This window comes from Pleurodeles waltl, chromosome 2_1 (assembly GCF_031143425.1).
Source record: "Pleurodeles waltl isolate 20211129_DDA chromosome 2_1, aPleWal1.hap1.20221129, whole genome shotgun sequence".
In the NCBI taxonomy this organism is placed as follows: domain Eukaryota; kingdom Metazoa; phylum Chordata; class Amphibia; order Caudata; family Salamandridae; genus Pleurodeles; species Pleurodeles waltl.
In genome coordinates, this window is record NC_090438.1 from 150,582,633 (window position 1) to 150,608,775 (window position 26,143).

A 26,143-nucleotide genomic window follows, 5' to 3' on the forward strand; every position below is an offset into this window, starting at 1 on the left:
GCAACTTTCTTTCGTTACTCCAGGATCGTAATCTTATACATGCTGTCCAGCTTTGATTTCTGGGCCGCAGCGTGCTGAGATGAGGCCTATTTGCCACCTTTGTGACCTGAGAGTGTTTGATAATGGACATTGTGACACACCCCAAATATTGAGACAGAATGCAGCAACGTCTTCAGGCTTGCCAACAAAAAGGGGCAAAGCCTCCCCGAAATCTGTGTATTCAGAGGTTCACATTCTTGGGTGAACAGAGGAATGGATGGAGAGAGAAATATAGATGGACAGGCAGATAGACTGATAGACAGATGATTAGACAGATAGATAGATAGATAGATAGATAGATAGATAGATAGATAGATAGATAGATAGATAGATAGATAGATAGATAGATAGATATCACTTTAAAACGTTACAAGTACATTTTGCCTTTTAATACAATCATCTTGCTACTTGGAAATCTAGGGCCTAATACTGCTCATGTTTTACGGTTTTAATGAATACTTTTGTCAACGATTGTATCACCGCACATGCATGTGTTTGATTTATTATTTAACTGCAGAAGTAAAAGTAAGGTACAATAATAATTGCATGAAACAAGGTTTTACTTTTACTAAAGTGCACCAAAATATATCACCCCAAAGAAAACTGTATTTTGTTAGCACGCTTTACCCCCGTTTAAATCTCTCTGCTTCGTGTTCGTCCACGGGTCTAATCTATTGTGAAAGGGATAAAAGCCATCATTTGGTTGGAAAATGCACTACAGTCTACTATCCCGAGTTTTTAGCTGGAAGGCTAGAGAGAAGCGTAGCAAGCCTTGGCTTGGTTAGCTAGAACTAATCCGACGCTCTAACATGGCGGAAAGGATGCCTCGCATTAATCCGCGATGAATAAATGTAATGACTTTTTATCTGCTGCAGGAAACATGCTGCTCCCTTCCCTATGTGAGCTAAAATCCCATAATAACTTAGTAGTTTGAAAGCTAAATATCTATGTGAGTTGTTGGCTAATTCTCCTTTGCGCCGTTGATCTGGGGAAATCGTTCTTCTTTAGACAATAATTCGTGCACACGCCTTTGCAAATGGTTGTGACAAAGATACACCTATTAGCGCGCGCTCAATTTCATCCCATGACTCTTGTCTGCAGTCAGCATCTGATAGGGATTGACAGTGCCAAGCACAAGCTGCAGAACTGCACAGAATGCGAGCAGGCTGCAAAGGCACACTGATTCACTGGAAGCTAATTACTTTATAATGACTTTAGCGAAAACAATATACAGCCAATCATTTGTAACCGACAAAAGCTAAAGGCAGTGTTAAAAATTTGCAACTTGGTCACGCGAAATCTTATTCGTGAAAGTGTGAAGCAGACGTTTTAAAAAATACAGCAGCATAACTTGTCTTTTGTTCTGTCTTCAGGATTTGTTTTTCTGTTGCAAGATACTTGTATATTGTAGGCGTATGTTAGTTTGTCAAATCAATATTTTTGTCCCTGAAGGCAACATCTTAAGAAAGAACAATCGCAGCCTTTCAGCACACATCATAACCATTCTGGGCCCTATTCACAAAAGTCTGGCCTCCGCCTCTCCTAACGTTTCTGTGGGTCATTTCCGCAACGTGTAGAGATTTCCCCACATGTAGGTTGTTAGACCTGACAGCCTTAGGGTAGTCACCCCTAACTTTTTGCCTGCCTCCCTCCACTTTGTGGATACTGTTTTTGCTGGTTTTTAGACTCTGCGCACTTTACCACTGCTAACCAGTGCTAAAGTGCATATGCTCTCTCTCTGTAAACATGGTAACTTTGGATCATACCTGATTGAACTATTTAATCTACTTATAAGTCCCCAGTAATGTGCACTCCAGGTGCCTAGGGCCTATAGATTAAACGCTACTAGTGGACCTGCAGCACGGATTGTGCCACCCACTTAAGTAGCCCCTTTTCCTTGTCTCAGGCCTACCATTGCTAGGCCTGTGTGGGCAGTTTCACTGCCACCTCGACTTGGCATTTAAAAGTACCTGCCAAGCATAGAGCTCCCCTTTTTCTACATATAAGTCACCCTTAATGTGTGCCCTGGGTATCCCCTAGAGCAGGGTGCTGTGTAGGTAAAAGGCAGGACATGTACCTGTGTAGTTATATGTCCTGGTAGTGTAAAAAACCCTCAATTCGTTTTTGCACTGCTGTGAGACCTGCTCCCTTCATAGGCTAACATTGGGGCTGCCCTCATACACTGTTGAAGTGGCAGCTGCTGATCTGAAAGGAGCAGGGAGGTCATATTTAGTATGGCCAGAATGGTAATACAAAATCCTACTGACTGGTGAAGTCGGATTTAATATTACTATTCTAGAAATGCCACTTTTAGAAAGTGAGCATTTCTTTGCACTTAAATCCTTCTGTGCCTTACAATCCACGTCTGGCTAGGTTTAGTTGACAGCTCCTTGTGCATTCACTCAGACACACCCCAAACACAGGGTACTCAGCCTCACTTGCATACATCTGCATTTTGAATGGGTCTTCCTGGGCTGGGAGGGTGTAGGGCCTACCCTCACACAAAGGACTGCCACACCCCCTACTGGGACCCTGGCAGACAGGATTGAACTGAAAGGGGACCTGGTGCACTTCTTAGCCACTCCTTGAAGTCTCCCCCACTTCAAAGGCACATTTGGGTATAAAACAGGGCCTCTGCCCTACCTCATCAGACACTTGCTGGAGAAGAAACCGGAACCAGAAACTACATCCTGCCAAGAAGAACTGCCTGGCTGCTCAAAGGACTCACCTGTCTGCTTTCTACAAAGGACTGCTGTCTTGCTGTTGCCCTGCTGCCTTGCTGAACTCTTGTCTGGCTGTGAAAGTGCTCTCCAAGGGCTTGGATAGAGCTTGCCTCCTGTTCCTTGAAGTCTCAGGACCAAAAAGACTTCTTCCTTTCACTTGGACGCTCCGTGCGCCGAAAATTTCGACGCACAGCTTGTTTCGCGGCGAGAAAAACGCCACACACCGACGCTGATCAACGCGACGCTCTCGGGACGATCGAGACTTCGACGCACAACCTCGCAAGGACAACGCCGCCCGACTTTCCAGGAGAAATCGACGCGACGCCTACCGTGAACGCGAAACTTTGACGCACGGCCTCGCAAGGACAACGCCGCCCGACTTCCGAGGAGAAATCGACGCGACGCCTGCCGTGAGACCAAAATTTCGACGCACGGCCTCGCAAGGACAACGCCGCCCGACTTCTAAGGAGAAATCGACGCGACGCCTACCGTGAGATCGAAACTTCGACGCGCAGTCCCGCAGAACGACGCGCAGCCGGAAAACAAGTAGGAGAATCCACGCACAGACCCGGGACATCTGGTAATCCCCGCGACCCACGAAAAGAGACTGTCTGCGCGCCGGAAAACGACGCCCGACTTCCCCGCGTGGAAAAGAACGACGCAAGTCTTTGTGTGCTGAGGAGAAATCGACGCACACACCCCTTTTTCCACACATCCCTTTTCCTGTGGCCCTCTGGGGAGATTTCCCACCAGAAACCAGGTACTTTGTGCTTGAAAGACACTTTATTGCATTCTAAAGACTTAAGACACTTTATATCACATCCCTGTGATATTTCTACAATTTTCCATTTGCAACTTTATTCTTTTTGACCTACAATTATCCTGATAAATATTATATATTTTTCTAAACACTGTGTGGTGTATTTTTGTGGTGCTATATGGTGGTATTGTATGATTTATTGCACAAATACTTTACACATTGCCTTCTGAGTTAAGCCTGACTGCTCGTGCCAAGCTACCAGAGGGTGGGCACAGGATAATCTTGGATAGTGTGTGACTTACCCTGACTAGAGTGAGGGATTTTGCTTGGACAGAGGGTAACCTGACTGCCAACCAAAAACCCCATTTCTAACATTGGTGATCAGCGGTGAGGATAGGACTTGTATTTGTGCAGTGACATACAGTAGCTAAGTATCTCACTACCTACCCACAGTTGAAGGTCAACTTGGTTTTTATCTCTTTTTGAAAATCCGTTTTTTCCTGACAATTTTCAAAAACTAAATCCTCACTCAACATGTCTCTGACTGGGTCTCAGACAGGGGACTTTGACCTAGTCCAGTTGGATACATACACGGTCAAACAACTAAGAGGATTCTGCAGGGCATTAAGGGTACCCACCCAAGGGGCCTCCAGAAAGGAGGACTTTCAAGTGGCGCTGAGGGCCTGGGCAGAAGCCCATTTAGAGGATGATGAGGAAGGGGAGCCAGAAAATGGCCCCTCAGAAGGATTTTCACTATCTATGGATGGTGTTACCACTGCAATTGTGCACCCTTCCAGACCAGGGAGCAGTGTCTCCATGCAAAGCCTGACCGCAGAGGAAAGGAGAGAGGAAAGGGAGTTCCAATTGCAAATGGCAAAACTGAAAATTGAGGCGCAACAGGAGGAGAGGAGGGCAGAAAGAGAAGCCAAACAAGCTGAGGCTGAAAGAGCAGCCAAACAGATTGAAGCTGAAAGGACAGCCAAACAGATTCAAGCAGAAGCTGAAAGGGCAGCCAAACAAGCAGAAGCTGAAAGAGCAGCCAAACAAGTGGAAGCTGAAAGAGCTTTGGCTGAAAAGAAACTATTGTTGGCTCATGAACTGAGTCTCAAGGAGCTGGAGATCAAGGCAAGACAGTCTGAATCCAGCAATAATGGTGGCAGCATACAGACAGGACCTGCTGGAGAAAAGAAGGTTTGTATACCCAAAAATGTGGTGCCCAGTTTTGTGGTGGGAGATGACATAGATAAATGGTTAGCTGCTTATGAAGTTGCACTAAGGGCTCATGAGGTTCCTGAAGGGCAATGGGGGGTAGCTATGTGGGGTTATGTGCCGCCATTTGGGAGGGACACACTTCTCACATTGGATCAACCGGATCAAAACACATACCCACTCCAGAAAGCCACTTTACTTGCCAAGTTTGGGCTGACCCCTGAGGGATACCGTCAGAGGTTCAGGGACAGCACCAAACAAACCACACAGACATGGGTAGATTTCTTTGATTTCTCTAGTAAGGCACTGAATGGATGGGTGCGGGGCAACAAAGTAGCAGATTATAAAGGTTTATATGACTTGATCCTGAGAGAGCATATGCTTAATGTTACTTATACCGATTTGCGCCAGCACCTAGTGGATAGTAAGCTGACTGATCCCAGGAAGCTTGCTGAGGAGGCGGACCTCTGGGTTAGCACCAGAGTGTCCAAAAAGGTACCTGGGGGGGACTCCCACAAAGGTGGTCAGGGTTCCCAACAGAAGAAAGAGGGGGGAGATAAACTTACAGATAAGGAACTCTCTAAAGGCCCCCAAAAGAATTCCCAGGGAGGGGGTGGCAACCCTTCCTTTTCCAAATTTGGGAAAAAGCCAGGGACATTTGACAGGTCAGGAAAATCTAGCCCCAAATGCATGGAGTGTTACCAATATGGTCACTACAAAGGCGATCCACAGTGCCCCAAGAGGGCACCGTCCACTACCGGACAGGCACCTGGGTTGACTAGTGTAGCACTCGGGGGGGAGATGGACCCAACTAGCTTTGGGGAGCAGGTAGAGATTTCCCTAGTGTCCCTGGGAGAAGGAGAAATGATGTCCAAGGTCCACATGCCTAAAAATACTTCCAAGTACCGGCAGTGGGTCCTCATTGATGGGCAGAAGGTGGAGGCTCTGCGTGACACAGGAGCCAGTATGACTACTATCAAGAGTCAGCTGGTGTCCACAGAGCAGATAATCCCTAATACATTCCACCAGGTCATAGTCGCTGACAATCGCGAGAGTCACCTACCGGTGGCTCGGGTTCCCTTTGAGTGGGGGGGGGTCTCTGGTACTCTGAAAGTAGCTGTGAGTCCTGCCATGCCTGTAGATTGTCTGTTAGGCAATGATCTAGAGCATACTGCTTGGAAAGAAGTAGAGCTCAGATCTCACCTGGAGATGTTAGGGTTACCTGAGTGGGTCTGCATGACCACCCGGTCCATGGCTGACCGAGAGGGAAGTCAAGGGCATCTGGAGCCTGGAACGATGGCCCAGAGAGCTGCCAAGAGGAGGGACGAGGGGCGCGGGAAACCGGCCCCAGAAGTTCCCACAGTGGCTGACGGGGCTCCTGAGGAGGAGACTCCCGAACCAACTGGGGAAGACATTGCCACCCTAGGTGACTTACCTGAGCTTGCTGGCTGGCAAGTTGAGGGTGGACCCACCAGGGAGGAATTCTGCAAGGCGCAGAAAGAGTGTCCCACTCTAGAAGGGTTGAGGAAACAAGCCTTAAACCAGGCAGCAGGTGACGCCTCTGGCAATCACCACCTATATTGGGAGAATGATCTCCTCTACAGTGAGCCTAGGGTTCCGGTCTTTGGGGCAGCACGTGTGCTGGTGGTCCCCCAATGTTACCGAGCCTTCCTACTGGGTCTGGCTCACGACATTCCCCTGGCAGGACATTTGGGACAAGACAAGACCTTCAACAGGCTTGTCACCCACTTTCACTGGCCCAAAATGAGGACACACTCAGACAAATTCTGCAGGGCTTGTCCTACCTGCCAGGCTAGTGGTAAAGCAGGAAAGAGGGTTAAGACCCCCCTGATTCCACTTCCTGTCGTTGGCACCCCCTTTGAAAGGGTGGGCGTCGACATTGTTGGCCCCTTGGACCCGAAAACTGCCTTAGGCAACAGGTTTATCCTGGTTTTGGTGGACCATGCCACCCGGTACCCAGAGGCAATCCCTCTGAGGACCGTAACTGCATCGGTGGTAGCCAGAACCCTGATGGGGATATTTACCCGTGTGGGATTCCCCAAGGAGATAGTGTCTGACAGAGGCACTAACTTCATGTCCGCGTACATGAAGCATCTGTGGGATGCGTGTGGTGTAACCTACAAGTTCACCACACCCTATCACCCCCAGTCTAATGGGCTTGTGGAGAGATTCAACAAGACCCTGAAAGGCATGATTGGTGGCCTCCCTGAGGCCATGAGGCGTAAATGGGACGTCCTCTTACCATGCCTTCTCTTTGCTTACAGAGAGGTCCCCCAGAGGGGGGTAGGGTTCAGTCCCTTTGAGCTTCTCTATGGGTACCCCGTCAGGGGACCCTTAAGCATTGTCAAGGAGGGATTGGAGAACGCTCCAAAGACACCCCCTCAGGACGTGGTCAGCTACATGTTGGCCCTCCGCAATCAGATGACCCGCTTCTGGAAAGAGGCCCAAAGTAACCTGGAGGCCAGTCAAGAGGTGATGAAACAATGGTATGACCAGAAGGCCACTCTGGTAGAGTTTCAACCTGGAGACAAAGTGTGGGTAATGGAGCCAGTAGAGCCCAGAGCTCTCCAGGACCGCTGGTCTGGCCCATTTGAAATAAAGGAGCGGAAAGGGGAGGCCACTTACCTAGTGGACCTCCAAACCCCTAGGAACCCCCTAAGGGTGCTCCACGTGAACCGACTAAAAGCTCATTTTGAGAGGTCGGAGATCAACATGCTTCTGGTCACAGATGAAGGAATGGAAGAGGAGAGTGAACCTCTCCCTGACCTCCTCTCTGCCCAAGAAGGTGATGGGTCCGTAAGCGGGGTCATTCTGTCTGACTCCCTGACTCTAAACCAGAAAGGAGACTGCTATGAGCTGTTGGAGCAGTTCTCCCCCCTCTTCTCCCTTACTCCTGGATTGACCCACCTCTGTGTTCATGATATTGACACCGGTGACAGTCTCCCTGTGAAGAACAAAATTTACAGGTTGTCAGATAAGGTGAAGGCCAGCATCAAGGAGGAGGTCTCCAAGATGTTGACGCTAGGGGTTATTGAGAAGTCCAGTAGTCCCTGGGCCAGCCCAGTGGTATTGGTCCCTAAGGCTACTGCCCCAGACGCGAAGCCAGAACTCCGGTTCTGCGTGGACTACCGGGGTCTCAACTCAGTCACACGGACTGATGCTCACCCCATCCCCCGAGCTGATGAGCTCGTGGACAGGCTAGGCGCTGCCAAGTTCCTGAGTACGTTTGATCTTACTTCAGGGTACTGGCAGATCGCCCTGACTGAGGGGGCTAAGGAAAGGTCCGCCTTTTCCACCCCTGACGGCCATTACCAGTTCCGGGTGATGCCGTTTGGATTAAAAAATGCCCCCGCTACCTTCCAACGGTTGGTTAACGGGGTCCTGGCTGGCAAGGATGCCTTCTGTGCAGCCTACCTGGATGACATAGCTGTCTACAGTTCCAGCTGGGAGGAACACCTGCTCCACCTCAAGGAGGTGCTTCAGGCCCTGCAACAGGCAGGCCTGACCATCAAGGCTAGTAAGTGCCAGATTGGGCAGGGTTCCGTGGTGTACTTGGGACACCTAGTAGGTGGTGGCAAGGTGCAGCCACTCCAGGCCAAGATCGAAACTATCAAGGCCTGGCAACCACCTCGAACCCAGACTGAGGTGAGAGCCTTTTTAGGCCTCACCGGATACTACCGCAGGTTTGTCAAGGGCTATGGTACCATTGTGTCCCCCTTGACAGAACTCACGTCCAAGAAGCAACCTAGGTTGGTGAATTGGACAGAGGCTTGTCAGAAAGCCTTTGACGCCCTGAAGGAAGCCATGTGCACGGCCCCCGTGCTCAAGGCCCATGACTACTCCCAGGAATTTATCGTGCAGACAGACGCTTCAGAGCATGGCATAGGGGCAGTTCTAGCACAGCTGAATGAGGAGGGCAGAGATCAACCGGTAGTCTTTATTAGCAGAAGACTATTACCACGGGAACAGAGGTGGAGTGCTATTGAAAGAGAAGCTTTTTCTGTGGTCTGGGCACTGAAGAAGCTGAGACCCTACCTGTTTGGGACTCACTTCCTAGTTCAGACAGACCACAGGCCCCTCAGATGGCTCATGCAGATGAGGGGTGAGAATCCAAAACTCTTGAGGTGGTCCATTTCCCTACAGGGGATGGACTTTACGGTGGAACATCGCCCAGGGGTTGACCACGCCAATGCTGATGGTCTCTCCAGGTACTTCCGCCTTAGCGATGAGAGCTCCCAAGAGGTCGGGTAGCTCTCCCCACTTTCAGCTGGGGGGGACACATGTTAGACCTGACAGTCTTAGGGTAGTCACCCCTAACTTTTTGCCTGCCTCCCTCCACTTTGTGGATACTGTTTTTGCTGGTTTTTAGACTCTGCGCACTTTACCACTGCTAACCAGTGCTAAAGTGCATATGCTCTCTCTCTGTAAACATGGTAACTTTGGATCATACCTGATTGAACTATTTAATCTACTTATAAGTCCCCAGTAATGTGCACTCCAGGTGCCTAGGGCCTATAGATTAAACGCTACTAGTGGACCTGCAGCACGGATTGTGCCACCCACTTAAGTAGCCCCTTTTCCTTGTCTCAGGCCTACCATTGCTAGGCCTGTGTGGGCAGTTTCACTGCCACCTCGACTTGGCATTTAAAAGTACCTGCCAAGCATAGAGCTCTCCTTTTTCTACATATAAGTCACCCTTAATGTGTGCCCTGGGTATCCCCTAGAGCAGGGTGCTGTGTAGGTAAAAGGCAGGACATGTACCTGTGTAGTTATATGTCCTGGTAGTGTAAAAAACCCTCAATTCGTTTTTGCACTGCTGTGAGACCTGCTCCCTTCATAGGCTAACATTGGGGCTGCCCTCATACACTGTTGAAGTGGCAGCTGCTGATCTGAAAGGAGCAGGGAGGTCATATTTAGTATGGCCAGAATGGTAATACAAAATCCTACTGACTGGTGAAGTCGGATTTAATATTACTATTCTAGAAATGCCACTTTTAGAAAGTGAGCATTTCTTTGCACTTAAATCCTTCTGTGCCTTACAATCCACGTCTGGCTAGGTTTAGTTGACAGCTCCTTGTGCATTCACTCAGACACACCCCAAACACAGGGTACTCAGCCTCACTTGCATACATCTGCATTTTGAATGGGTCTTCCTGGGCTGGGAGGGTGTAGGGCCTACCCTCACACAAAGGACTGCCACACCCCCTACTGGGACCCTGGCAGACAGGATTGAACTGAAAGGGGACCTGGTGCACTTCTTAGCCACTCCTTGAAGTCTCCCCCACTTCAAAGGCACATTTGGGTATAAAACAGGGCCTCTGCCCTACCTCATCAGACACTTGCTGGAGAAGAAACCGGAACCAGAAACTACATCCTGCCAAGAAGAACTGCCTGGCTGCTCAAAGGACTCACCTGTCTGCTTTCTACAAAGGACTGCTGTCTTGCTGTTGCCCTGCTGCCTTGCTGAACTCTTGTCTGGCTGTGAAAGTGCTCTCCAAGGGCTTGGATAGAGCTTGCCTCCTGTTCCTTGAAGTCTCAGGACCAAAAAGACTTCTTCCTTTCACTTGGACGCTCCGTGCACCGAAAATTTCGACGCACAGCTTGTTTCGCGGTGAGAAAAACGCCGCACACCGACGCTGATCAACGCGACGCTCTCGGGACGATCGAGACTTCGACGCACAACCTCGCAAGGACAACGCCGCCCGACTTTCCAGGAGAAATCGACGCAACGCCTACCGTGAACGCGAAACTTTGACGCACGGCCTCGCAAGGACAACGCCGCCCGACTTCCGAGGAGAAATCGACGCGACGCCTGCCGTGAGACCAAAATTTCGACGCACGGCCTCGCAAGGACAACGCCGCCCGACTTCTAAGGAGAAATCGACGCGACGCCTACCGTGAGATCGAAACTTCGACGCGCAGTCCCGCAGAACGACGCGCAGCCAGAAAACAAGTAGGAGAATCCACGCACAGACCCGGGACATCTGGTAATCCCCGCGACCCACGAAAAGAGACTGTCTGCGCGCCGGAAAACGACGCCCGACTTCCCCGCGTGGAAAAGAACGACGCAAGTCTTTGTGTGCTGAGGAGAAATCGACGCACACACCCCTTTTTCCACGCATCCCTTTTCCTGTGGCCCTCTGGGGAGATTTCCCACCAGAAACCAGGTACTTTGTGCTTGAAAGACACTTTATTGCATTCTAAAGACTTAAGACACTTTATATCACTTCCCTGTGATATTTCTACAATTTTCCATTTGCAACTTTATTCTTTTTGACCTACAATTATCCTGATAAATATTATATATTTTTCTAAACACTGTGTGGTGTATTTTTGTGGTGCTATATGGTGGTATTGTATGATTTATTGCACAAATACTTTACACATTGCCTTCTGAGTTAAGCCTGACTGCTCGTGCCAAGCTACCAGAGGGTGGGCACAGGATAATCTTGGATAGTGTGTGACTTACCCTGACTAGAGTGAGGGATTTTGCTTGGACAGAGGGTAACCTGACTGCCAACCAAAAACCCCATTTCTAACATAGGTGTATATTTTTTAAGGACATTTAGGGGGGAAAAGGGGATTTGGATGAAAAATGAGTAATAATAACTACAACATTGCTATGGTTTATTAAAATAAAGTAGGGGCCTATGGAGGTATGTGCTAATACAAAAACAACCCCGCAAAAGCGTAAGGCAATTGGTGGGGTCATAATACGTGTCTAATTCTTTTGCAGAATTAATAGTGACACAATTTACTCAAATGCAGTTTACCAAACCTTGGAGGAAGCCAAGCACCACACATGGCCAGCCACTAAAATAGTACTGCAACCGAGTCTCACAGAAAATAATGGAGTTTGCAAATAACACAAAGGAAAAATAATTAAAAAATGTACATTTTTTAAAATTATTTATATTTATTGGAGGCAGCAAATAATACTAAGAGAAATTAAAGTTATTTTGTCAAAATATACATGTATTATGTAATTTATTTAATCATTTATATTTATTTAGCTATAAAATCCCAACATGTGCAAGACAGCTTCTAATGTGAGGGTAGTGGTGAAGGAGTGATGGCTCAGGACTCCACTATCTATCTATCTATCTATCTATCTATCTATCTATCTATCTATCTATCTATCTATCTATCTATCTATCTATCTATCTATCGTTGATATTTATTAGAACATCAACCAACCACATGCAGCCTCAACCCGAGTAATCAACTTGCATACCCAACTATTTTTTTGCGTTTTCCATGTCAGTGAATATATTTGTAGCCTTACCTCTCATTTTGAGGAACAATGATTGAAAAAGAGAATGAGGGTTTAAAAGAAAGAGATCAACATCTTTGGCATGTCTAGGGAAGCTGCCATTGCCTGATATGCCTTGTACCCTGAGGTGATCCTTGACTTGATTGTAAACTAAGATCAAGTGTTTGATTCACCCAGAGCCAGCAAGGCTATTCTTCCCTCAGTGTACTGGCTGTACGGCAAGTCACCGCTGTTGGATCTTTCCACACGGTCAGCTCTTATGACAAAGGCATTGATGCGTGTATCACATACGGAAATACATCAATAGAAGTGTACATCAGTATATTTTTTAAGGACATTTAGGGGGGAAAAGGGGATTTGGATGAAAAATGAGTAATAATAACTACAACATTGCTATGGTTTATTAAAATAAAGTAGGGGCCTATGGAGGTATGTGCTAATACAAAAACAACCCCGCAAAAGCGTAAGGCAATTGGTGGGGTCATAATACGTGTCTAATTCTTTTGCAGAATTAATAGTGACACAATTTACTCAAATGCAGTTTACCAAACCTTGGAGGAAGCCAAGCACCACACATGGCCAGCCACTAAAATAGTACTGCAACCGAGTCTCACAGAAAATAATGGAGTTTGCAAATAACACAAAGGAAAAATAATTAAAAAATGTACATTTTTTAAAATTATTTATATTTATTGGAGGCAGCAAATAATACTAAGAGAAATTAAAGTTATTTTGTCAAAATATACATGTATTATGTAATTTATTTAATCATTTATATTTATTTAGCTATAAAATCCCAACATGTGCAAGACAGCTTCTAATGTGAGGGTAGTGGTGAAGGAGTGATGGCTCAGGACTCCACTATCTATCTATCTATCTATCTATCTATCTATCTATCTATCTATCTATCTATCTATCTATCTATCTATCTATCTATCTATCTATCTATCGTTGATATTTATTAGAACATCAACCAACCACATGCAGCCTCAACCCGAGTAATCAACTTGCATACCCAACTATTTTTTTGCGTTTTCCATGTCAGTGAATATATTTGTAGCCTTACCTCTCATTTTGAGGAACAATGATTGAAAAAGAGAATGAGGGTTTAAAAGAAAGAGATCAACATCTTTGGCATGTCTAGGGAAGCTGCCATTGCCTGATATGCCTTGTACCCTGAGGTGATCCTTGACTTGATTGTAAACTAAGATCAAGTGTTTGATTCACCCAGAGCCAGCAAGGCTATTCTTCCCTCAGTGTACTGGCTGTACGGCAAGTCACCGCTGTTGGATCTTTCCACACGGTCAGCTCTTATGACAAAGGCATTGATGCGTGTATCACATACGGAAATACATCAATAGAAGTGTACATCAGTGTGTTGCCGTGCCACAACCACTTTTGGAAAGGCAAAGGGTGATGAAGGAATGTTGTTCCTTTGTCAAATTTTCTTATGTCTTAAGGGCCATTCATGGCACCAATGTAACACTTTGGCCACCCCAGTACACTTAACACCTTTTCCCCACCAGACACCGCTGGTATTCCATGAAAGATAAAGCTGTCTGTGATGCTGGGAGCTGATTTGCGTGTGTCTACTCTGCCTCTTCTGAAAACATACACAACAGCAGCATCTTCCACCATTCACCTTGGTTGTTGGAAAAGAGATGACATGTGGCTCACACTTAAATTATAAAATCTCCCACTTGGACTACATTTTCTTCTGGGGGATGGCATCTCAAACAAACTCACTCAGTACTCATTACCTCACAATAGACACATCGTAACAGTGACTGCATGCATTTATTGATGATGTGGTTCATTTAGAATAGAACTGCATCTAAATTGGTGGTAAACTACATGTGTTTTAAGACAAGTGTGTCAGTTAAGCCTAATATATATTACCATTTATAAAACCAAATTATGCTGAATATTCTTCAAGTGCAATAAAATACATAATATCCCTATCACAATATAAATAAGCAACACATTGGCTTACAGAACAATTGCCACATACCTTGTCTAAATGAGATAGCTTATGAAAATGTGCTTTGCGTTTTCTTATCACGTTCTAAAAACAATTAACAGTCCATGAAAACATGCTTTTGTTTTCTCTTTTGAACAGAAGCCTTGAATCAAAAATATTGGAATACAACCTAGAAAGAATTTTATAACTGCAGTTGTTCTTTTTTATATGTTAGGCCGAGGTTATATGGGAGTACATTCTTATTTACTAATATATGTAATGGGCATATTTAATTACGAAATTTTCTCTGTCCTTCTTAAGGATATGAGAAGAACTGCTTTATTCAAACTAGCTTTTAGGTGAAAGTGTTCCAAACAAGCAATGCTGCCAACTTGAGTAGAGGAGGTTTTATTATTAAATAGATGCCTCAGTAGTATTGGTGCCCAGTTCCTCTCACTATGATGAACTCCCATCCAACAGAAGCATGCGATTTTATTATAACGTGGGTGCAAATATAGCTTCTAAAAAAAGGCAGCAGAATGATTCTTTCTGTCTCAGCTTAATCAGTGAAATTTAGTTCATTCCATAGTGCCTGCATCATTTTATCCAATAGTACATTGAAAATTCAATCTAGACAGGTACTCTTGATAGCTCCTGACATACACTGGATTTGAGACACACCATTCCACGGCCATAAGGTAACATCAGAAAGGTTTTGCTCGCATAGATTTTGAGGAGATGGGCTTAAGAATGTCCTGCATACTCTAGAATGAATTTGACGAATGCACCTGGTGCAAATGATACTCTCGTTTGTAGGGATTTTAAATATTCACCCCATTTCAAGTTTCTTGTGGAATGCATGCCTAAATATTTTGCTACCTAGAGGCATTATTTTGGTTTTCTCATCATTTAATGTTAAGAATTTGTCTTGAAAAATAACAGAATAGAGCATAAAGTTTTCTTTGAAGGGCCGCTGCATTACAATCTATTAAAATAAGGCTACCTGCAGATATCATAGACATAAGGTGTCTATTCCTCCAATTCTTGGTGAAACTGCAGACAGGATGGTAGCCACCATGCTGGCTACCTCCCCACTGGCCTCATTAAGACTTTCCTGCTGGCCTGACCATCGGAAACCAGTGAAGAAGGTAAATCTGCTAGATATAGTTGAAAGAGAGCTGTGGCAAGCACAAAACCTTGTCTAAGGCTATGATAAATATGAATTTCTCTTGTGAGACCTATTTCTTCTTGAGGCCCATTGTAAGAATGCAATGCCTAATTAATTGATAATAACCCAGTCAGGGTTTTCCAGGCCCTCAAATTTCCCCACTGGTTTCCTTGATGAACTAAATCAAATATCATTCAGAATTCAACATAGCAACAACATAATTCTTGATTAAATTCACATGACTTGTGAAAAATGGCCCAAAGTGCAAGCCTCCCTCCTTTATAGGTACTAAATCATAGTTGGTAGTCCATTTCTTTAGATGAAATATTATTTGCAAATGTCTTTGATAATTCTTCAGTGAGACTCATCAGCCTCTAACTACTGGGAAGACATCTATCTCCTTTTTATTATTATTGGGTACACTATTGCTGGATATTGGAATTGTACCTATTTTTACTACCCATTAACAGGAAGGTGCTAATATCGAAATCAACCAATCGAGATTTGATTTCAGGATCACTTCTGGCTGTTTAAAGCGTTGGCATTATTAAACCTTTCCATATGAAATGACCCTGTGAGATTACTATTAATTTTATGCAATAAAGGCATAACATCTTTTTCTGGAAGCTAATATAATTTTTTAGGTGAGATATCAATAAACATTTGGGATCACACAAGCCAGCAATGTGCTGTTGGGTTTACAGCACTATTTAACATTTGCCAAATTGTTCTGTGTCCTCCAAGTTCTGTGGCCTCTATCATTTTATCCAGTTTGCTGTATTAAAATGCCATGTGTTTATTTTTCAGAAGCCTTTTACATTCTTATTTATCTATTACTTACATAAATAGTCACTTTAGTAGAGCCATGCCTAAAGTAATTTTTCATGTTCTCAATTGTGTTTTGTGGGTGTTAACATGTAACATCAAACTATTTTGCATCTAAAGCGGTATGGTTATCTGGCCTGTCCTTATCTCTTAACAGTATAAGCAATCAAGATACTGGGGGTCATTCCGACCCTGGCGGTCCATGACCGCCAGGGCCGAGGACCGCGGAAGCACCGCCAACAGGCTGGCAGTGCTTCCAGGGCTATTCTGACCGCGGCGGTAAAGCCGCGGTCAGAAAAGGGGAACCAGCGGTTTCCCGCCGGTTTTCCCCTGGCCCAGGGAATCCTCCATGGCGGCGCTGCTTGCAGCGCCGCCATGGGGATTCCGACCCCCTTCCCACCACCCTGTTTCTGGCGGTTTTCACCGTCAGAACCAGGATGGCGGGAATGGGTGTTTTGGGGCCCCTGGGGGCATGGGCATGGCAGGGGCCCCCTAACAGGGCCCCACAAAGATTTTCACTGTCTGCTTAGCAGACAGTGAAAATCGCGACGGGTGCCACTGCACCCGTCGCACCCCTGCAACTCCGCCGGCTCCATTCGGAGCCGGCTTCCTCGTTGCAGGGGCTTTCCCGCTGGGCCAGCGGGCGGCCTTTTGGCGGTCGCCCGCCGGCCCAGCGGGAAAGTTGGAATGGCCGCCGCGGTCTTTTGACCGCGGGGTGGTCATTCGGCGGTGACCGCATGGCGGGCGGCGACCGCCGCCCGCCGCGGTCAGAATGACCGCCACTATGTTTCAGCTTTTGATAGATACTATATAAGTGGGCCTGATATAGTAGTGCATATGTGCAGAGTCAATTTAGCTTGACATCCTTCTTGGGTACTCTACAGGCATTCGTGAAAGACAAGCTGCAGCTGGAACCTCTTTTATACACAACAATACAGTGAAGATCCAATAATTACTACCTTCAGGGAGAAAAGCTCAAAATCCTTAAAGTCGCTGCACTGCTGTGGGGTAACAGTAAGACAGACCATTACTTTATCAGACATCCTGTTACACATTTTAAAATGTTAAAGGGCATAATCAAGGTTGAATGGTGGTGACAGGTACATTGTATGATTTTGATGCCAATACGTTTATCAATGTTCTTCAATATCAGCTTTATGTTGAAGTTTCAACTAATACTAAGATTGTGTCTGGAAAGTCTTGCATGATTTTATGAATTGCAGATTCCAGGCTTTTCAGAACATCAGCTGGAATAGATCTGATGAATTTTTACATGTATACATTGATCAGGATTACAATGTATGATTTAACTTTTTTCCCCTGCAATTTCAACACACACATGTGATCTCAAGGGGCTTTCTATTTCAATTCTACAGATATCTTTCACGGAAATCAATTTTAATAATTTGCTTGATGGGTGGCTACTGTTTTTATATAACCAATTTTCTTAACTGATGGAAAGTTCTTAATAATGAGATTATCTTACAACCAGATTTAATGTAACATGAAAAGATAGTATTTTTCAAGGATTAACTCTAAAAAACACTCTTTCATAATATGATTTACATTGTGCACATTCCAGCTATTTACCTGTAGGTTGCAGGAGATTTGCCTTTATTATGCTGCATTATTGAAAAATGAGTGGCTTGAAGATAATTTGTGATAAAATTTGAAATAAAATTTACATTGGAGTGATTTGTTTGCTTACAGTCTCACTTGTTGCGAAAACCCACATATTGGGATTATTTGATATGTACCAATCACTTCATTCTCAATTAAGTTTGTGTAACAATGGTGTGTAGGACAGTAGTCTCTCAATAAATAAAAATGACCAGAAGTTAGTTTGTCATGAAACTTTAGGATTTGATATTTGTTCTCTTCTGGAAGTCACATGATATTGTTCAACAATATTTAGTCCAACAAAATTCAGCAAATTCTTGTATTTGGATAAAGTATTATTTTTAAAGAGATGAGAAGGAAGTTACTTTCGGTATGGTTCTTCCTCGCTACAATTTTAGAAGCTGACTAATTTCAGATCTAAGGAGTTGTTTTATCAGCAAGTCTGGAGTTTAATTGAATAAAGGCCATAGTTTGTATCTATTCAAATAACATAGTTTCTTAGCTTTTTTGTCTTTCCAACAGAATTCAAACCATTGATCTAAATCTGTGTTTTCCATTTTAGTTTTTAATGTAATTTGAGTTGATGATAACAATGCATCCTGCCTGTTTAAGCCAGATGGGGTCATGGGAGATTTATTTCTTAAGAAATGTACCCCTCACACCTTCTTTGGATTTTTCTCTTTAACATTTGCTTTTTTGTTTGGTGAGCCAGATTAACTACCTGATGATTTGCCCCATTTGGATAAAGTCTAACAACCACTCTATATAAAGTGGAAACAATTACTATTTCATTCAATCAATCAATCAATCAAGGATTTGTAAAGTGTGGCTAATCACCCATAGGGTCTCAAGGAGCTCAGTGTAGGCGTGCTGTTCAGTCAAAGCACCAGGTCTTGAGGTCCTTCCTGAACTGCTTCAGTGATGTGGTCTGCCTGAGCTTGAGGGGAAGTGTGTTCCATGTCTGGACTGCTAGGTAGGAGAAGGATCTTCCTCCTGCTGTTCTTTTCTAGATCTTGGTGATGGCTGCAACTGCGAGCTGGGAGGAACGGAGACGTCTGTTGGGTATGTAGAAGGTGTGGTGGTGGTTGAGGTATGCTGGTCCTGTGTTTGTGCAGTGCCTTGAAGGTGTGGATCAGGAGTTTGTATGTGATGCGCTTGTTGACTGGGAGCCAGTGTAGGTCTCTGAGCTGGGAGGAGATTAGGCTGTGTCAGAGGATGCCCATGATGTGTCTGTCTGCTGCATTCTGTACTTGTTGTAGTCTTCATTGAAGTTCCTTGCTAATGCCAGCATAGAGTGCATTGCTGTAGTCCAGTTTGCTGGTGATAAGTGCGTAGGTGACTTTCTTCCTAGCGTCAGGGGGAATCCATATGAAAATCTTCTGCAGGAGATGGAGGGTGTGAAAGTTTGAAGAGTATATGGTTTTAACTTGGCGGGTCATTGATAGTGTGAAGTCCAAGATGGTGTCCAGGTTGCGCGCATGGTCAGTGGGAGCATGGACGTTACCCAGAATGGTGGTAGTCTGACCCTCTGTGTTCTTCTGGAGAGGAAGGACCTGATCCAGTCCAGGGGTTTGTCTCAGATGCCAGCGTTGTGCAGTCTGTCTGAGAGGGTTGAGTGGGAGACGGTGTCAAATGCAATGGAGATGTTGAGGCGGATGAGTGCAGCAGTGCCTCTGTGGTCTAGTATGATGCGTACGTCATTGATGGCTGCAAAGAGTGTGGTATCATGCTGTGGTTGCTTCTGAAACTGGACTGGGACGATTCTATGACATGGGTTGTCTCGAGGAACACAGTGAGTTGATGGTTGATGGCCTTCTCCGTTATCTTGGTTGGAAAGAGAGCAGACAGATGAGTTTGTATTTCTTCATCTCCCAAGGGTCGGCGGTGGGTTTCTTGATTAGCAGGCTGATTTCAGCATATTTCCAATATTAGGGGAATGGGGCAGTCTTGAAGGATAGGTTTGCTATGGAAGCGCTGGTCAAGTTGAGGATGTGATGAGGGCATGGATCTGAGGGTGCTCCAGAGTGGATGGAGTTCATCAGTGTTTGGGTGTCCTCTATGGTAATGGGGACCAAGGAGTTCGGTATCTGGTGGGGTGCAAGGTGGGATTTGGTTTCTGAACTCTTCATAGATGTCCCTGATCTTATGGAGAAATAATTTGACAAGGTTGTTACAGAAGTCTTTGGAGGAAGGGAGGGAGGGATGGATGAGGTGTCTGCACTTGGGTTTGTGATCTCTTTGACAATGGAGAAGAGCTCCTTGCTGTTTTGAGTGTTGGTGTTGAGGCATGCTTGAAAGTCAGCTTTTTTGGTGGCTCTGATGTTCTGGTAGTGCGTGGTGACTGCTATTTTGTAGGCGGTGTGGTCTTGGGTGGATTTGCTGAGCCTCCATTTGTCTGCATGCGTGCTTGGATTTCTGTAGGTCTAGTATAAACCACTTGGGTGTTTTTCTCTGTTGATTCCCTGCTGATTTCCTTAAGGGGGCTACGTTGTCAGCGCAGTTTGATAGCCAGCAGTGTAGGTTGCTTGCAGCTTCATTAGCGTCCATTGTGACGGTGGGAGGGAGTGGTTGAGAGCATTGGTGAGCTGTGCTTCTGTGACTTTCCCCCAGCGTCTTCCGGGGGGATGAAGGATGTGGTGGTGTGCAGTGTTCTTTGTGTAGGTAAAGTGGATGAATTTGTGGTCGGTTCAGTGGTTTTCAGAGGTGTGGGAGATGGTGATGTTGTCCCCTGCTGAGAAGACGGGGTCGAGAATGCATCCGGCTCTATAGTTGAAGAAATTGACGAGTTATTTGAGGCTGAGAGTTGTAAGGTTGTCCAGCAGGTTTAAGGTGTTGGGGTCATTGAGGGTATCAAGGTGGATTTTGAGGTCACCAAGTAGGATGTAGTCGGAGGAGGTGAGTGCTTGGGGGGATGATGTCGGGAATGTCTTCGCAGAACCAGTTCGGGGTTCGGGTGGTCTATAGATGAGGGTGTCATGTAGGGAGTTGTTTGGATTGGTCTGGATCTGGAACTGTAGGTGCTTGAATGTTGACTCAGACTGCAACTCAGTGGTGGTTCTTTTAGATTATGGCACTACATCCTCCAGGCCGGTGGGCCCCCCTCACCAGTGCAGACAGTGCACATTCCAAGGGTGCTAGGGAGGGCCCTTGTGAAATGGCATTGGACAGTCCAATGCTGATGCACAATTTCCACTGGGCTGACCGGTGGAAACCTTGGTTTCCGCCAGTCAGCCAAGTGGAAAACTTATAATGGGTCTGGTGGTGTGCCTGCCAGCACTGTGGCAGTCTCCTCATCTAGAGTTTGGTGGTCAGATTTTTCCAACCCCCAAACACGTATTCAACCCCTTAGTTTTTGTTGGCCTAAGGACTCTGCAAACTTTACCACTGCTAACCAGTAACAAAGTGCTTGAGCTTCCTTTCTAAAACATGGTAATACTGACTTACACCCAATTGCTCATTTATTTTAAAAATGCCTTAAGACTGCCATTGCAGCATGAAATTGCAGTTTTAAACCTCCATTTTGACCTGGCAAAATAAAACTTTTGCCATGCCTAAACTTTGTGAGTCTCCCCTAGGGTAGGCCATTAACAGGCCATAGCCCATTCAAAAGTGGGTCCAGTCTACTAAAAAAGTGGGCCATGTAACATTTGCATGTCCTGGCAGTAAAAATTGTTAACTTCATTTTTCACTACTGCAAAGCCCACCTCTCCCATATGATGACATTTGATTACCTTATTACATATAATATGTGCTAACTTTGAACTGCAAGAAAGTAGGACATTTAAGTTTGTAGTCTAAAAAATTGTAATTTAAAACCTTATTTAATAGTAAAGTTGGATTTTAAGTCACAATTCTGAAAATGCAACTTCTAGAAATTTGACATTTTCTTGCCCCAACCATTTTGCTGCCTGCAGCATGTATTCTGTGTCATATGACTAGGTGTAGGTGACAGTTGGCCTTTGTGTATAGATCCCAGACTATGAGACAAAGGGGTTGGCAGATTGGGCATCTCTGATTTGATGGATGATGGACCGCACTTGCACATAACAAAGCCTTTGTCTCAGCACACTCACAAACCATTTGACACTCGTCTTTAGTGCCCCCAGACAAGCTAGTGCCAGGACAGGGAGTCTGGGAATTGAAAGCACCTAAAACCTTACTTCAAAGTTGTAACCAATGATAAATAGTGGACCCTCAGACCCACTGTTCAGTGCACTATCGGACTCATGGAAGGCTCAGAAGAAACGCTGTTCTACTCTGCTGCCACTTTCCTGCCCTACTACTCTCCTGACCTTCTGACTGAGACGGAAGGCTGGAGCTACAACCTTCAACCCAGGATGAAGTGACTCCCAGGGTCAGGAGACTGACCTCTTGTTCTGAGTTACAGTGACATAGCAAGCTCAGAAGGCCTCCCCGCATCTATCCAGCTAACCTGCTACCTGGATCTGCAACTGGAACTGCCTGAGTCCTGTTGGCCTCTGCTGTAGTGAACGGGCCTGCGAACAAGCCTGTTTGTTCCAAGATTTGCCACCCATGCTGTCCGCAAACACAAAGCTCTTGAGAAACTGTATATCACTTGTGTTACTTATTAGAATTGTGTTGTTTTTGTGTCAAATAATGTACTAAATTTGACTATTTTTCTAAATTGGTGCAGACTTTTTCTTGTACTATGTTTTCACTTTGCTACTGATTGAAGTGCTGCATAACTACTTTAAAACATACTGAAAGTGATGGATGGAATTCTTCAATTAATCTCAGCCACTTGTAATAACCAGGGGGCTGTATCCTAATCCATGTATTATTTTTCACACCATGCAACCTCAGTTGAGAGGGAGAGTGTGAGTTTATAATGGCGATGTCGGAAACCACTTGGTTTGTCCTGTCACACATAAGTCAATCTGTCCACAGAAGATCACACAAGCAGTTGCATTAGGCAGTAATGCCCACCAGATCTTCCACATTCTTACCATCTACCTCTGTAGATATGTGACAGAGCATTTAACAACATTTTGTGCTGCTTGGGCTGACACAGGCACTGGTGTAGTTTCCAGGCACATAACTCCTGTGTTGTGAAGCACTAAAAGATTGTTAACTTATAAATACACTGATATGTAAATAAGCGGGCATAAGCACAGCACGAAGAGTAGGAGGGCAAAAAGGAGGTACATCTTGAGACATCTTAAGAAATATCACATATCCTTGTTGCAGTTGGTTAAATATATGATTCCTGTCTCTATCTCCTTACACCCTTTTGATATCCATCAGAAAGCCTAATCCTAAGTAAAATAGGGCACCCATATGTGCACAAGCCATCACTGAATGTGCTAAGGACCTTTGATTCCACTTCAGATGTCTTGACTCTAAAGGGGGGTGCTGTATTCCCCAGGAGTTTTGTGCAAGTTAGTACCAGTATGTTATGTGTTGTACAATATTACCATGCAGCAGGCATACATATAGACATCACCACTAAACCATAGCCTAATCTAGGAACCCTGGATAGGACACAGAGCGGAGCTCAGGCTAAAGTTGGAAAGTTCTGCCTACTGCAACAAACAAGAAATCAGACACCAGAAAAGTAAGTTGGCTATTTTGTAGTAATCCCGAGCCAACGTCTCCAAACAACACCATCTTCCTCCATTCAACTGCCCCTTAAGGATTCAAACCCTTAAAAAGGGACAAGATGAGGGGCTCTACAGCTATGTGATAAGTAATAAACATCTTTTGTGAAGAGGTGTACCAGACTTTTCCTCAGCTTCATGGAAGTGCAGAGACCCAGCACAGCATTGGCTAGCAGGACCAAATTTGGATAGATATCATCAATCAGTGTAGTGGGTGTTCACTCTCTCAAATGACAGGAATGCTGGATGCAATGTGGTAGGCACATAAAAAGACCCAGAATGTCATTGCCCTGTCCTCGCTTCCAACCTTTAGCATTACCAAAATGACGCCACTACATGAAGGGTCCTCAGACCAGAGTGAACAACACGTAGCTGTATTTTTAGCAACAGAATGGATGTGAGTGTAATATGTACCTGATAATATAAATATATATATGATTTGAAAGAGGTTTTAGTCAGGTCTCATGTCTAATGTTTTCTGGTTTCTTGTTTTCTGTACAATTTGCTGACCTCCTAAATTAATATTTGCACGATTGGTAAATGTTTGAAATGTTTGCATGTACTTGTTTTCTTTTTAAAAAGAAATGTTCTGTTGCTACATTTGACATTTATTCGAACATTAACATATGCAGTGCTTATCTAAATAATTGACACAGTTTGAATATTGATTTGTGTTAAACCTGACATCCTTGGTGTAGTCTCCCCTGTCTTTTTTTGCCTCTGTTTCCCATATTTTGACTGTGTGATGGACTCTGTTTTTGCTGTGTTTGGTACTCTGGCCACTTTACCACATCTGACCAGTGCTAACGTGCAAGTGCTCCTGTGTAATTGCATGTGTAATTAGCCTTTCTGTGACTGTCATAATTTATTTACTGGTAAGTCCCTAGTAAAGTGTGCTAGTGGTGCCCAGGGCCTGTAAATCAAATGCTACTAGTAGGCCTCCAGCACTGGTTGTGTCACACACATTAGTAGCCCTGTAAACATGGCTCAGACTTGCCACTGCAGTGTCTGTGTGTGCAGTTGTGAACTGCCAATTTGACCTGGCAAGTGTACCCACCTTCCAGGTCTCAGACCTAACCCTTTTATACATGTAAGATGCCCCTAAGGTAGGCCCTAGTTAGCCCCATGGGCATAGTGCAATACATGTTAAAGGGTGGACATGTAGTGATGTGTTTTACATGTCTTAACAGTGAAATACTGTCAAATTCGTTTTTTACTGTTGCAAGGCCTATCTCTCTCATACGTTAACACGGAGGCTGCCTTTAAATAACTATGAGAGCAGATAGAGATTTGGAGTTGGGGTACCTGAACTCACAAATTAAAAATACATTTGTTGCAAAAGTTGGTTTTTACATTTGTCTGTCTGAAAATGCCACTTTTTGAAGAAATGGCGCACAGCCTTACCTGTGAGTAAGGAATCGAAGTATTGCTGACTTTTGCAACTCACACTCACCCATGTGGCTTTATTTTTGATGCAAACCTGGTACTTTGCGTGACAACATTTCCATTGTTTTCTATGGAGTAAGAATATTCTTTTGAAAATTCATATCTTGTTTTGTGTATGTTGGATTTTTGTCCTTTTGGTCTTGTTTGATTGAGTGAAATATTGGCTATTTTTCTATACTGCTGTGGTGCCCATTTTGTAGTGTTTTCACTGTATTACTGTGTGTTTTGGTACAAATACTTTACACATTGCCTTTAAGTTAAGCCGCACTGCTTGTGACAAACTACCAAGTAGGTGAGCAGGGGTTATCTTAGCAGTGTAACTCCCTTACCCTCACTACAGGGAGTGCAGAATTATTAGGCAAGTTGTATTTTTGAGGATTAATTTTATTATTGAACAACAACCATGTTCTCAATGAACCCAAAAAACTCTTTAATATCAAATCTGAATATTTTTGGAAGTAGTTTTTAGTTTGTTTTTAGTTTTAGCTATGTTAGGGGGATATCTGTGTGTGCAGGTGACTATTACTGTGCATAATTATTAGGCAACTTAACAAAAAACAAATATATACCCATTTCAATTATTTATTATTACCAGTGAAACCAATATAACATCTCAACATTCACAAATATACATTTCTGACATTCAAAAACAAAACAAAAACAAATCAGTGACCAATATAGCCACCTTTCTTTGCAAGGACACTCAAAAGCCTGCCATCCATGGATTCTGTCAGTGTTTTGATCTGTTCACCTTCAACATTGTGTGCAGCAGCAACCACAGCCTCCCAGACACTGTTCAGAGAGGTGTACTGTTTTCCCTCCTTGTAAATCTCACATTTGATGATGGACCACAGGTTCTCAATGGGGTTCAGATCAGGTGAACAAGGAGGCTATGTCATTAGATCTCCTTCTTTTATACCCTTTCTTGCCAGCCACGCTGTGGAGTACTTGGACGCGTGTGATGGAGCATTGTCCTGCATGAAAATCATGTTTTTCTTGAAGGATGCAGACTTCTTCCTGTACCACTGCTTGAAGAAGGTGTCTTCCAGGAACTGGCAGTAGGACTGGGAGTTGAGCTTGACTCCATCCTCAACCCGAAAAGGCCCCACAAGCTCATCTTTGATGATACCAGCCCAAATCAGTACTCCACCTCCACCTTGCTGGCGTCTGAGTCGGACTGGAGCTCTCTGCCCTTTACCAATCCAGCCACGGGCCCATCCATCTGGCCCATCAAGACTCACTCTCATTTCCTCAGTCCATAAAACCTTAGAAAAATCAGTCTTGAGATATTTCTTGGCCCAGTCTTGACGTTTCAGCTTGTGTGTCTTGTTCAGTGGTGGTCGTCTTTCAGCCTTTCTTACCTTGGCCATGTCTCTGAGTATTGCACACCTTGTGCTTTTGGGCACTCCAGTGATGTTGCAGCTCTGAAATATGGCCAAACTGGTGGCAAGTGGCATCGTGGCAGCTGCACGCTTGACTTT